This window comes from Hypanus sabinus, chromosome 14 (genome assembly GCF_030144855.1).
Source record: "Hypanus sabinus isolate sHypSab1 chromosome 14, sHypSab1.hap1, whole genome shotgun sequence".
NCBI classification, from domain to species: Eukaryota; Metazoa; Chordata; class Chondrichthyes; order Myliobatiformes; family Dasyatidae; genus Hypanus; species Hypanus sabinus.
In genome coordinates, this window is record NC_082719.1 from 11,894,274 (window position 1) to 11,907,181 (window position 12,908).

Consider the following 12,908-nt stretch of genomic DNA (forward strand, 5'->3'; position numbering starts at 1 on the left):
AGATCTTTGTTTCAGATTATGAAGCATGATTGGTAAGAGTTTTGATACAGATGTGAGAAACATAATTAAGATGAGAAGATTTAGCACATCAGACATGTGGAAGAACTGGATTCTGAGGTAGGTAGAGACATCACAAGAGTCACAGTCAGCTACTCTAAGGAGGTTAGTGTTAGGGTCATGGTCAACTGTTGAAATGGCAGTGGGGCTGAAATGCTAGGATAAACTGGGTGGTGATGTTGTAATTCTGATAGAGGGATAGAATTTCTTGTCAAGTGAGGAATGTTGGTTGAAATTGCAGGAGGTAAGTCTTTTGTTAAAACTACACATACACTACGTGAAGCTGATCCTAGCTGGTTCCACAGGATGGGACCACTTCATGTAGATCTTCCAAGTTCTGTTGAAGTAGACCTCACATTTCTCGCAAAGCCTTATTTCTGCAGGATGGCACACATAGACTCTCTACATAAATTGTAAGTGGCAATGTAGCAGATATGCATTTCCACTACTAGACATCACTACCTAAGACTGAATGGGTCCATGCTTTAGTGCAAGATGTGTACATGGGACCTGGCAAGAAAGTGAATACTTTGTGTTCTGGGCAGTAAATAACCAATTGCACTTAGCTGTCACTTTTCAATATAAGCATTATTGCCTAGTGCATCAAATCATTGTGCAACGTATTAGAAGTTTGAGGCTGCTGAATATTACTTACGCTGAATGTATTCTAAAGCTCATCATTTTCACATTGTACAAAGGCAAGGCTTAAAATTCCCCATTTTTATATTTGCAGCAGTAAATTTTCTAGCACTAACATTTTAACTAAAGTAAGCATTTCTGTTAAAAATTCTTCTGATAGGATTGTAATTTTATTAAAATACATGAATTATAAAAATAATGGAGACAGAAAGCAATTTCTTGAAAAAGTTCTTTATTTTCTCAGATAACCAGAACACCAAATTGTTTTCTTGCACAACCCAGAGCTCCATGCTGACGGTAGGATTTTAAATGGAATGTTGAAATCTGTTGAATGTGCCCAAGATAACATAGAGTGCCTACAAAAAGTCTTCACAACCCCCCCCCCCCCATGTTTTATTGTTTTACAACATTGAATCACAGTCAATTTAATTTGGCTTTTTTTTGACACTGATCAACAGAAAAAGACTTCTGTGTCAAAGTGAAAACGGATTTCTACAAAGTGATCTAAATTCATTACAAATATAAAACACAAGATAATTGATTTTGTAAGTATTCACCCCCTTTAACATGACATACCAAATTATTGCTGGTGCACCAATTGATTTCAGAAGTTCCATAATTAGTTACATGGATATCACTAGTGTATAGTCAAGGTGTTTCAATTGACTGTAGTAAAAGTACACCTGTATCTGGAAGGTCCAACTGCTGGTGAGTCAGTATCCTGGCAAAAACTACACCATGAAGACAAAAGAACAGTCCAAGCAACTCTGTGAAAAGGTTATTGAAAAGCACAAGTCAGGAAGATGGATACAAGAAAATTTCCAAGTCACTGAATATTCCTTGGAGTGCAGTTACATCAATCATCAAGAAATGGAAAGAATATGGCACAGTTGTAAAAGCAGGCCATCCTCAAAAACTGAGTGACCGTGCAAAAAGGGGACTAGTGAGGGAGATCACCAAGAGACCTATGACAACGCTGGAGGAGTTACAAGCCTCAGTGGGAGAGACTGCGCATGTAACAACTGCTGCCCTGGGGCTACACCAGTTTGCAGCTTTATGGGACAGTGTCAAAGGAAACTAAAGCGCACTACAGAAAACATCTCACATGAAATCTCAGCTAGAGTTTACCAGAGGGCATGTGGGAGATTCTGAAGCAGCTGGAAGAAGGCTCCATGGTCTGATGAAACCAAAACTGAGCTGAACGCTATGTTTGGTGCGTGCCAAACACCACATATAATCAAAAACACACCATCCCTACCGTGAAGCGTGGCGGTGGCTGCATCATGCTGTGGGGATGCTTCACTGCAGCAGGTCCTGGGATGCTTGTGAAGGTAGAGGGTAAAATGAATGCAGCAAAATACAGGGAAATCCTGGAGGAAATCCTGATGCAGTCTGCAAGAAAATTGTGACTTGGGAGAAGATTTACTCCCCAGCAAGACAATGACCCTAAGCATAAAACCAAAGCTACACAGGAATGGCTTAAAAAGAATAAAGTTAATGTCCTGGAGTGGCCAAGCCAGAGTCCAGACTTCAATCCAATTGAGAATTTGTGTCTGGATTTGAAAAGGGCTGCTTGCTCACGATCCTCATGCAATCTGACAGAGCTTGAGCCGTTTTGTAAAGAAGAATGTGGAAAAATTGCATTGTCCAGATGTGCAAAGTTGATAGAGACCTGACCATGCAGACTCAAGGCTGTAATTGCTAACAAAGGTGCATCTACTAAATACTGACTTGAAGGGACTGAATACTTATGCAATCTGTTATTTTGTGTTTTAAATTTGTAATTAATTTAGATCACTTCGTAGAGATCTGTTTTCACTTGTCAGAAAAAAGCCAAATGAAATTCCCTGTGATTCAATGTTTTAAAGCAATAAAACATGAAAACCTCCAAGGGGGTGAATACATTGTATAGGCACTGTACCTGCAACTTTTCGGAGCATTATCTTGTGGCCTGATATTCAAAGCAACTTGAAAATAATGTCAAGTCAATACTGGAAGAAATCTTTGAGATAGTGGAGCTACTTGGATAAGAAATGATATTCTTAAATCCATTCACAAGCATTATACTGTACATTTTCAAAAAGACAGTGAGTTCCATTGGGAATATTTACAGCAAACTGTATGTGCAGTGACACAATCAATTAGTTCAATCAATTGAAACGAAAGCGGTAAAAGAACAATGGAAATGATCGCAAATGTACTGATTTAGAATATCTCCTCATTTAGTAACAGTGGCGCAGTAGTGCCGTATTCAGTGCAATGCTTTACAGCATCAGTGATAGGGGTTAAACTCCTGCCGCCATCTGTAGGGAGCTTGTACATTCTCCCCATGACCACATGGGTTTCCTCTAGGTGCGTCAGTTTCCTTACGCATTCAAAAGATGTATGGGTTGCGGTTATTAAGTTGCGGGCATACTATGTTAGTGTTGGAAGCATGGTGGCCCTTCAAGCGCCCACAGCGAATCCCTGTGATGTGTTGTTCATTAATGCAAACAGCTCATTTCACTGTGTCTCCCTCCCCTGAAAAAAGAACATTTAGTGATAGGGGGAACGCTAGCAGATTGTGCATATTGTACATGTTTTGTTTCCCTTTCAAGAACCTCTTTATCAGTCTCTGGGCTGGGTGAACAGTGATTTACAATTGTACTTCTGTCATTTGGATCCAGTGATCATATACTCAGTGGCCCCTTTATTAGGTACCTCCCGTGCCTTGTTAATGGGAGTATTTTGCGATCTTGTGTGCTGTAATTCATCCACTTCAAGGATCCATGTGTTTTACATCAGAGCTGCTCCTCTGCACACCACTGTTGTTACTTGAGTTACTGTTGCCTTCCTGTCAGCGTGAACCAGTCTGACCATTGTCCTCTGACCTATCTCATTAACAAGCTGTTTTCACTCAGAACTGCTATTCACTGGATGTCTTACACCTTTTGCAGTAAACTCTAGAGACAGTTGGGCATGAAACTACAGACCCCAGGAGACTCAAAGTACATTCATTATCGAATTATGTATAAATGATACAACCTTGAGACCTGTCTGCTTATAGGCAGCCATAAAGCCAGAAACCCAAAAGAACCTGATTAAAAAAAAAGAAAGACCAACACCCTATGCACAGAGACAGGGAAAAAAACACAAATCATGGGAATAACAGAAGCAAGCAACAGCATTCTGAACCAAATTGAGTTCTTAGATCTGAATCCTGGAGCAGCCGGAGTAGGCCCAAAGCCTTGGTCTCAGTTCAGCACAGAGCATGGCAAATCAACGCAAAGTTCGCAGACACGGAACGAGAGCAGTCTTACTGCCTCAGCACCATGCAGAGCAAGTGAAATTGGCTTGCCTCCAAGGACTCTTCACACTTATATGCACAGTAATATACCTGACACAATGAGGTCACACACTTTACATCTACGACTTTGGTGGTGTAGGAGTCGGATACTGAGCAGAGCAACAGGAACCCAAAGCAAGTGCTCTTCTCCGTCCTGAATGGTATTGAAATTGGTGTGCAGTATATTTAGTCTAAAATTCACCAGGATAGGAAATATTCCGTCATATTCCTGACACATGCCTTGGTATTGATAGAGGCTTTAAGGAACTAGAGATTTTATTTTCTAAATTTCTAGTCAGGAGTGAGCTCCATATAATAATGAGAAATTCAAACCCAGCACCACCTGCAGTCAGCAATGACGGAGTTTCTGTGATTGTAGTAAAATTGAAAATCTGGTTAGTATTTCATCTTTTACTTGTGAAATTTATGTGGTACTAGGATGGTGCTGCAGGTTACATGCCATTTTTTAACCTATGCCAGCATGTTCGCCGATTCCTGTTGCATTGTGACATGGATAGCTTCATCACTGAAGAAATAGTTACTGGGACCAAATACTGTAGATTTGTTCACTAGCATCTGTGAGGTTACTAACTATAGTTGTGCAGAATTCTGTACTTCAACTAGTTCATGGCACCTGATAGAAACCTAATTAGATTTATCAGCTGGTCTTGAGTCCAGCTTCATCCTGATTCCAGTAGAGCACAGTGTGAGTTCAAGGAACAGTGACTCATTCTCTAAATGCACAGGTTAAACCCCTTCAAGACTCAACAATTTCAGAGAAACAGCTTTTTAGTTTGGTCTATTTTGATGGAGGAACATCAGCCTGTTCAGCTTTTCTTTTTCATGATGCTTTCTGACCTGTCAAGTACTTCTAGGATTCTCTTTATCTTGGATTTATAGCTATTTCTTTATTTTAAATCTTATACTTGATAATTTTCTCCTCTATCCTGATACACCTCATTTTCTTGACAGATAGTCATAATCAACAAACCATCACGACTCTCTCTCAATCATCACCACAACCTCTTCTGCCCCCCTCTCACAGACATTGCCTTTGTTCTTTCCACACCTACCTCTTCTCTGCTACTTAAAAAATAACAAATTTTTGTTTTGTGCTTGTGGTAAGGCCTCCTATATATCATTGAGACCCAACATAGATGGGGAGACCACTTTACTGAGCACCTATGCTCAGTCCACCTGAAAGAGTGGTATCTCTTAGTGGCCACCCATTTTATTTCCACTGCCATTCCTATTTTGACATGTCAGTCCATGGCTTCTTCTACTGAGATGAGGGAACAGACAGGTTGGAAGATCAAAACCTTGTATTCCATCTGGGTAGCCTCCAACCTGGTGGTATGAAACATCGATTTCTCGAACTTCTGGTAATTGCCCTCCCTCCTTCACCATTCCCCTGGTTAAAGGTCTCAGCCCACAACTTGGACTGTTCTCTTTTCCATAGATGCTGCTTGGCATGCAGAGTTCCTCCAGCAGTTTCTGTAAAGTTTTGCTTTTTGTTCTACTTCTGATGAACGTCATCAATTTGTAACAATATCTTTGTTTCTTCCTTCATAGGTACTAACTGAGATTTTCCAGCTTCCTTTGCTTTTATTACAGTTGGATCACTGGTTCAGCAAATCTTGTGAATAAGAAATAGATTGATGGAAGGAAATATTTTAGAATTAAAATTAACCAGCAAGTTTGAAATATTCATCAAGTTTATCAGCATTTGAAAATAAGTTAACATTTGAAAGGATATTGCATATTGAAAAATTACAGATAGCTGGCAGCAGTATAGAAGGCATCAATTCAAGTAAATGGAACTGGTGAAGTTGCAAATCACAAAAGCAAAGCCTCAGTGGTTTATGAGCATTAGTGAAATTGCAAGATACAATTACTGTCTTCAACTACTGTAGAACATCTGTTATTCCCTAAAGTATTCCATCTGTATATTTTTGAATGTTAATTTTGATACTTGTGCAGCAGTCACTGGCTCAGCTCAGTGAAGTTTGCATGACATAGATAATTAAGCTACCACTTACATAAAAGCTAAGGGCACATGGCAGTCTGTAATTGAGTACATACATTCAGCTTTGATGTGATAACATGATTGGGAGACAGATGATTTTAATCCATTTGATTTTCTTGATCCATTAGTGTTAATTATATCAATGCTGATGACCTTCACAGTGTAAAGGGTATCAGCTGGCCAGCTAATTATCTTCTCTAGCATACTCACTGGCAAAGTCCAGTTCTGGTGATTCTGTCAGGTACAGCAGACAATCAAGTTGGCAATCACTGAAAATAGTAACAGGTGGGTAAGGGACAGGAATGTTTTTCTGGATGGAAAGTGATAGGAACGAGTGTTTGGATTATGGAGATGCAAGTGACTGTAGCAGCTGGAATCTGGAGTAAAAAGGAATCTGCAGGAGCAGCAGTTGTGGGATGTGTTTCAACCAGGAACATTGACATTTTCTTTCCTCCCACATGCAGAGTTCTTCCAGAAGATGCTTTCTGTGATGTTTTGGTTTATTTAGGATACCATAATGCTTTTGTTCATTTGTGCTGTTGGATTCAGTTCAGTTTCCAAACCTTTTTTTGCACTGTTTCCATATGTGTTCGGATCCCTGCACCCACTTCAAGTAATCAAAGACTGGAAACAGTCTGAAGGAAACCTAGCACTGGAAGCTTCTCCAGCAACATCCATTAACTTCAATGGGATCCCACTAAAAGCCACATCTTCCCCTCTTTTAAGTTTTTATCTGCAATTTGAGAGGGATAAGGGCAGATTGGATGTGTCAGTGTTGCAGTTGAACAAAGGAGACTATGGAGCCATGAGGGAGGAGCTGGCCAAAGTTAAATGGACGGATATCTTAGCAGAAAAGACAGTGGAACTGCAATGGCAGGTATTCTTGGGAATAATGCACAAGGTGCAAAATCAGTTCATCCCCCAGAGAAGGAAGGATTCAAAGGGGGGAAAGGGGCCACAGTGGTTGACAAAGGAAGTCAGAGATTGCATAGCATTAAAAAAAGGAAATATGACAGAGCTAAGGTGAGTGGGAAGACAGGTGAATAGGAATTTTTTAAAGAACAACAGAACTTAACTAAAAAGGCAATACGGGGAGAAAAAATGAGGTACGAACACATGCTAGCAAGGAATATAAAGGAGGATAGTAAAAGCTTTTTTAGGTATGTGAAGAGAAAGAAGATAGTTAAGAACAATGTTGGGCCCTTGAAGAATGAATTGGGTGAAATTGTTATGGGAACCAGAGAAATGGCAGAAGAACTTAAGAAGTACTTTAGATCTGTCTTCACTAGGGAAGACACAAGCAATCTCCCAGATGTATGGATGGGCCAAGGACATAGGTTAACAGAGGAACTGAAACAGATTAACATTAGGAAGGAAACGGTGATGAGTAGACTAATGGGACTGAAGGCTGACAAATCCCCAGGTCCAGATGGTCTGCATCCTAGGGTACTAAAGGAGGTGGCTCTGGAAATTGCAGATGCATTGGTAATCATTTTCCAATGTTCCTTAGATTCAGGATCAGTTCCTGAGGATTGGAGAATGGCTAATGTTATACCACTTTTTAAGAAAGGAGGGAGGGAGAAAACAGAGAACTATTGTCCTGTTAGCCTAACATCAGTAGTGGGGAAGATGCTAGAGTCCATTATTTTTTTAAAATTTTTTTTTATTAGTTTTTCAAAACATTTTACAAATTAAAAACCCCAAATCCCAATGAGGAACATTAAAACAGTGCAAAATTAAGCATACAATAACAATATGCTACAAAGGAAGAGAATTTAGCAAAAAAAAGCACCTAAATTAAAGACAAGTAAGCTTAGTGTCCTCCCCAAGCCCCCCAACACAAGAAAAAACAACAGCAACTCCAGACCAACCACAACACCATATAGAGAGTATAAGTCAGGACAGCCAAACTCCCAGACTGTGAATACACTCAGCAACAGAGGGTAATAATGCCTTCTACCAGAAAAAAAAGGAGCTGAAAGCAAGGGACCGAAAAGAAAAAAAAAAACCCTAGTCTAGAGGAAGGTTATGAAAGTATTCGATAAAAGGTCCCCAGACCTTATGGAATTTTAGATCTGAATTGAGAACTGAATAATGAATTTTTTCGAGGTCCAAGCAAGCCTTGATGTCGTTAAGCCATTGAGCATGAGTGGGCGGAGCAACATCTCTCCATCTGAGGAGGATCAAGCATCTAGCCAGGAAAGAGGCAAAGGATAATATTCGGCATTTGGTCGGACCCAGACATAAATCTGTCTCGCCCCAGAAACTGAACAGAGCAATTAAGGGGTTTGGTTCTAGGTGCTGATTGAGAATACACGATAACGTAGTGAAGTCATCTTTCCAGAATTTCTCCAAGCTAGGACAGAACCAGTACATATGGATGAGAGAGGCCACGCCCCTCTTGCATTTATCACAGAGCGGACTAACGCTAGGGTAGAATCGAGATAGTTTAGATTTAGACAAATGGGCTCTATGAACAATCTTAAACTGTAAAAGGCAGTGGCGAGCACAAAGAGAGGTTGAGTTAACCGATTTGAGAACTGAATCCCAGCTCTCCTCAGATAAGGAGATATTTAAATCCTGCTCCCAGGCCATTTTGATTTTATCCATGGGGGCCCGTCGTAAGGCTGCTAGTTTATCTCGGATGATTGATATTAAGCCTTTACCTAGTGGATTCATGGAAAGAAATAGGTCCATAGCATTTTTCGCAGGAATTTCAGGAAAGTTAGGAAATAAAGGAGCAATAAAGTGTCGGATTTGGAGATATCTGAAAAAATGAGCATTGGGCAGATTGAACTTAACAGAGAGCTACTGAAAAGAAGCGAAGCGATTATCAATGAAAAGATCTTCAAAAAAAGTCCATTATTAAAGATGAAATAGTGGCACATCTAGATAGCAGTGACAGGATTGGGCTGAGCTAGCATGGATTTACCAAGGGCAAATCATGCTTGACTAATCTATTGGAGTTTTTCGAGGATGTAACCAGGAAGTTAGACAAGGGAGATCCAATGGATGTAGTGTACCTCGATTTTCAGAAGGCATTTGATGAGGTCCCACATAGGAGATTGGTGGGTAAAATCAGAGCTCATGGCATTGGGGGCAAGATATTGACATGGATAGAAAACTGTTTGGCAGATAGAAAGCAAAGGGTAGCGGTGAATGGGTGTTTCTCGGAATGGCAGGTGGTGACTAGTGGGGTGCCACAGGGCTCGGTATTGGGACCACAGCTGTTTATGATTTACATCAACAATTTAGATGAAGGCATTGAGAATAACATCAGCCAGTTTGCTGATGATACTAAGCTGGGTGGCAGTGTGACATGTGATGAGGATGTTAGGAGAATTCAGGGAGACTTGGATAGGCTGGGTGAGTGGGCAGATACTTGGCAGATGACATTTAATGTGAATAAGTGTGAGGTTATCCACTTTGGGAGTAAGAACAGGAAGTCAGACTCTTATCTGAATGGTGTAGAGTTAGGTAAGGGAGAAATACAAAGAGATCTAGGAGTCCTTGTTCATCAGTCACTGAAGGTGAATGAGCAAGTGCAGCAGGCAGTGAAGAAGGCTAATGGAATGTTGGCTTTTATTACAAAGGGAATTGAGTACAAGAGCAAGGAAATCCTTTTGCATTTGTACAGGGCCCTGGTGAGACCACTCCTGGCGTATTGTGTACAGTTTTGGTCTCCAGGCTTAAGAAAGGACATCCTGGCTGTAGAGGAAGTGCAGCGTAGATTCACAAGGTTAATTCCTGGGATGTCCGGACTGTCTTACGCAGAGAGGTTAGAGAGACTGGGCTTGTACACGCTGGAATTAAGGAGATTGAGAGGGGATCTGATTGAAACATATAAGATTATTAAGGGATTGGACAAGATAGAGGCAGGAAATATGTTCCAGATGCTGAGAGAGTCCAGTACAAGTGGGCATGGTTTAAGAATAAGGGGTAGGTCATTTAGGACGGAGTTAAGGAAAAAACTTCTTCTCTCAGAGAGTTGTGGAGGTGTGGAATGCACTGCCTCAGAAGGCAGTGGAGGCCAATTCTCTGGATGCTTTCAAGAAGGAGCTGGATAGGTATCTTATGGATAGGGGAATCAAGGGATATGGGGACAAGGCAGGAACCGGGTATTGATAGTAGATGATCAGCCATGATCTCAGAATGGCAGTGCAGCTTCGAAGGGCCGAATGGTCTACTTCTGCACCTATTGTCTATTGTCTTTCCCACTTTCTACATTCCAGTCTGTGTGGGATTCTCTGGTATACTCATTCCTCTCTATTCAACCCCTCTGTCTCCTGGTATTCTCCCTGCAATTATAAGAGGGGTAATACTTGTCCCTACACTTCTCTCCCATCATCATTCAGAATCCGAAACATTTCTTCCAGAGATTCACACATAACTCCTCCAGGTCGATTACATTCAATGATTGTGATGTGACCCTTTCCACATTGAGATGAAGGGTAGATTAGATGACCTGCGCCGTGGTTCCAAAGGCATTCGTCAGCCTCTGATTGCACTTCGCTATAATTCTCCTTTCGATTCACACATTGAATTCAGAGCTGTCCACTGCTGTGGTGAGGACAAACACAAAGTAAAAGAACATAGTCTCATACTCTGCTTGTAGCCCATAATGAATTTTCCAATTTCAAATACCCTATTTTTCAGGTGTTCCTGTTCAAAACCTCCATCTATTCAGCCTTCTTTCTCTGTGCTTTATCTCCCCTGTCCTCTTTCCCCTGGACTCCACGCACAAGCTCAATGTGGATTGTTGATTGTTGTACTTCACTGTCACAAATGTCAATCCTACAGGAGTTGCCTATGTGTTCTTAGCTGGATACCTGCTGGCTTCGGTTCAGTATCTCTGAAATAGCATTCAAACTCATTTTGTGGAATGACTGAGACAGCTGAGCCAGTCTCCAATGTCATTTTAATGAAGTAGCTGTTCAATTCTGGTGTAAACCATATTGCATGTCTCTTGTTCGTTTTCTCATTACTCAGTCCCTTCTTGCTCTCATCATTATCAGATGTTTTCATCAACAGCATGCAGATAAATGTTCTTTTTGAAACAACTGCCTTCTGCTCTAACAATGGAATCCCCTACCATTACTTCATTCCTCTCCTCCCCTTTCCTTCTGACTCTGTGCCAGTTACTGCAGCTATCCCTGATTGTTTCCCACTCCTCGGACAGTACCCAAAGTGGTCTACTTGTTACTGAGGGGAGCATCCACATGGTGCTCCACACTACCAGCATCTTCTGGCTGTCACCCAGCTACCTGCCTACTGCAACTTGTTTATTTATGGAGATACAAGGTGGAATAGGCCCTTCCCATCCTTTAAGCGGCACTATCCAGCCTAATCTTAGGACAATTTACAATGACAAATTAAAGACTGGTATGTCTTTGGACTGTGGGAGGAAACCAGTGCAAACCGCATGGAAACCAATGTACAAACTCCTTATAGTCAGTGGCGGGAATTGAACCCAGGTCACTGGCATTGTAAAGCACTATGCTGCAATGCCACCACACGTTCGAGTGACTACCTCCCTGTAGCTCTTATCTATCACCTCCTCATTCTCCCATATAACCCGAAGGTCATCCATTTGCAGCTCCATTTCCCTAACATGGTTTGTAAGGAGCTGCATCTGGATGCAAGTCATGCAGATGTAGTTTTAAGGGAGACTGGAGGTCTCCCAGGGTTCCCACATCTCTGACAAAGAACATACCACCTACCCTGGATGGACTCATTCTCACCACACTAGCTATGTACTAATAGACAAAGAAAGATAAACATATAACAAAAACTTACCTGGAGCCTTTGCCACTTAACATAGAAAACCTATAGAACAATACAGGCCCTTTGGCCCACAATGCTGTGCTGAACAAGAACCCATAGCCTTCTATTTTCTAATTTCCTATCCAGGAGTCTCTTAAGAGGCCTTATTGTATCTGCCCCCACCACAATTGCCAGCAGCCAATTCCACGCACTCACCACTCACTAAAAAAAAACATTCATGACATCTCCTCTGTCCTTACTTCCATGCACCTCAAAACTGTGCCCTGTTGTGTTAGCCATTTCAGCCCAGGGAAAAAGCCTCTGACTATCCACACGATCAATGCCTCTCGTCATCTTATACACCTCTATAAGGTCACCTCTCATCCTCCAACACCCCAAGGAGAAAAGGCCGAGTTCACTCAACCTATTCTCATAAGGCATGCTCCCCAATCCAGGCAACATCCTTGTAAATCTCCTGTAGTCCTTTCTGTAGTTTGCATATCCTTCCTGTCGTGAGGTGAACAAAACTGAGCACAGTACTCCAAGTCTGACCAGTGTCCTACATGGCTGTAAAATTACCTCCCGGCTCTTAAACTCAATCCCACAGTTCATGAAGGCCAATGCACCATACACCTTCTTAACCACAGAATCAACCTGCACAGCAGCTTTGAGTGTCCTATGGACTCGGACCCCAGGATCCCACTGATCCTCCACACTGCCAAGAGTCTTACCATTAATACTATATTCTGCCATCATATTTGACCTACCGAATTGAACCACTTCACACTTACCTGGGTTGAACTCCATCTGCCTCTTCTCAGCCCAGTTTTGCATCCTATCAATGTCCTGCTGTAACCTCTGACAGCCCTCCACACTATCCACAACATCTCTAATCTTTATGTTATCAGCAAACTTACAAACCCATCCCTCCACTTCCTCATCCAGGTCATTGATAAAAATCACGAAGAGTAAGGGTCCCAGAACAGATCCCTGAGGCACATCCCTGATGTGACCTCCATGCAGAATATGACCCATCTACAACCACTCTTTGCCTTCTGTGGGCAAGCCAGTTCTGGATCCACAAAGCAATGTCCCCTT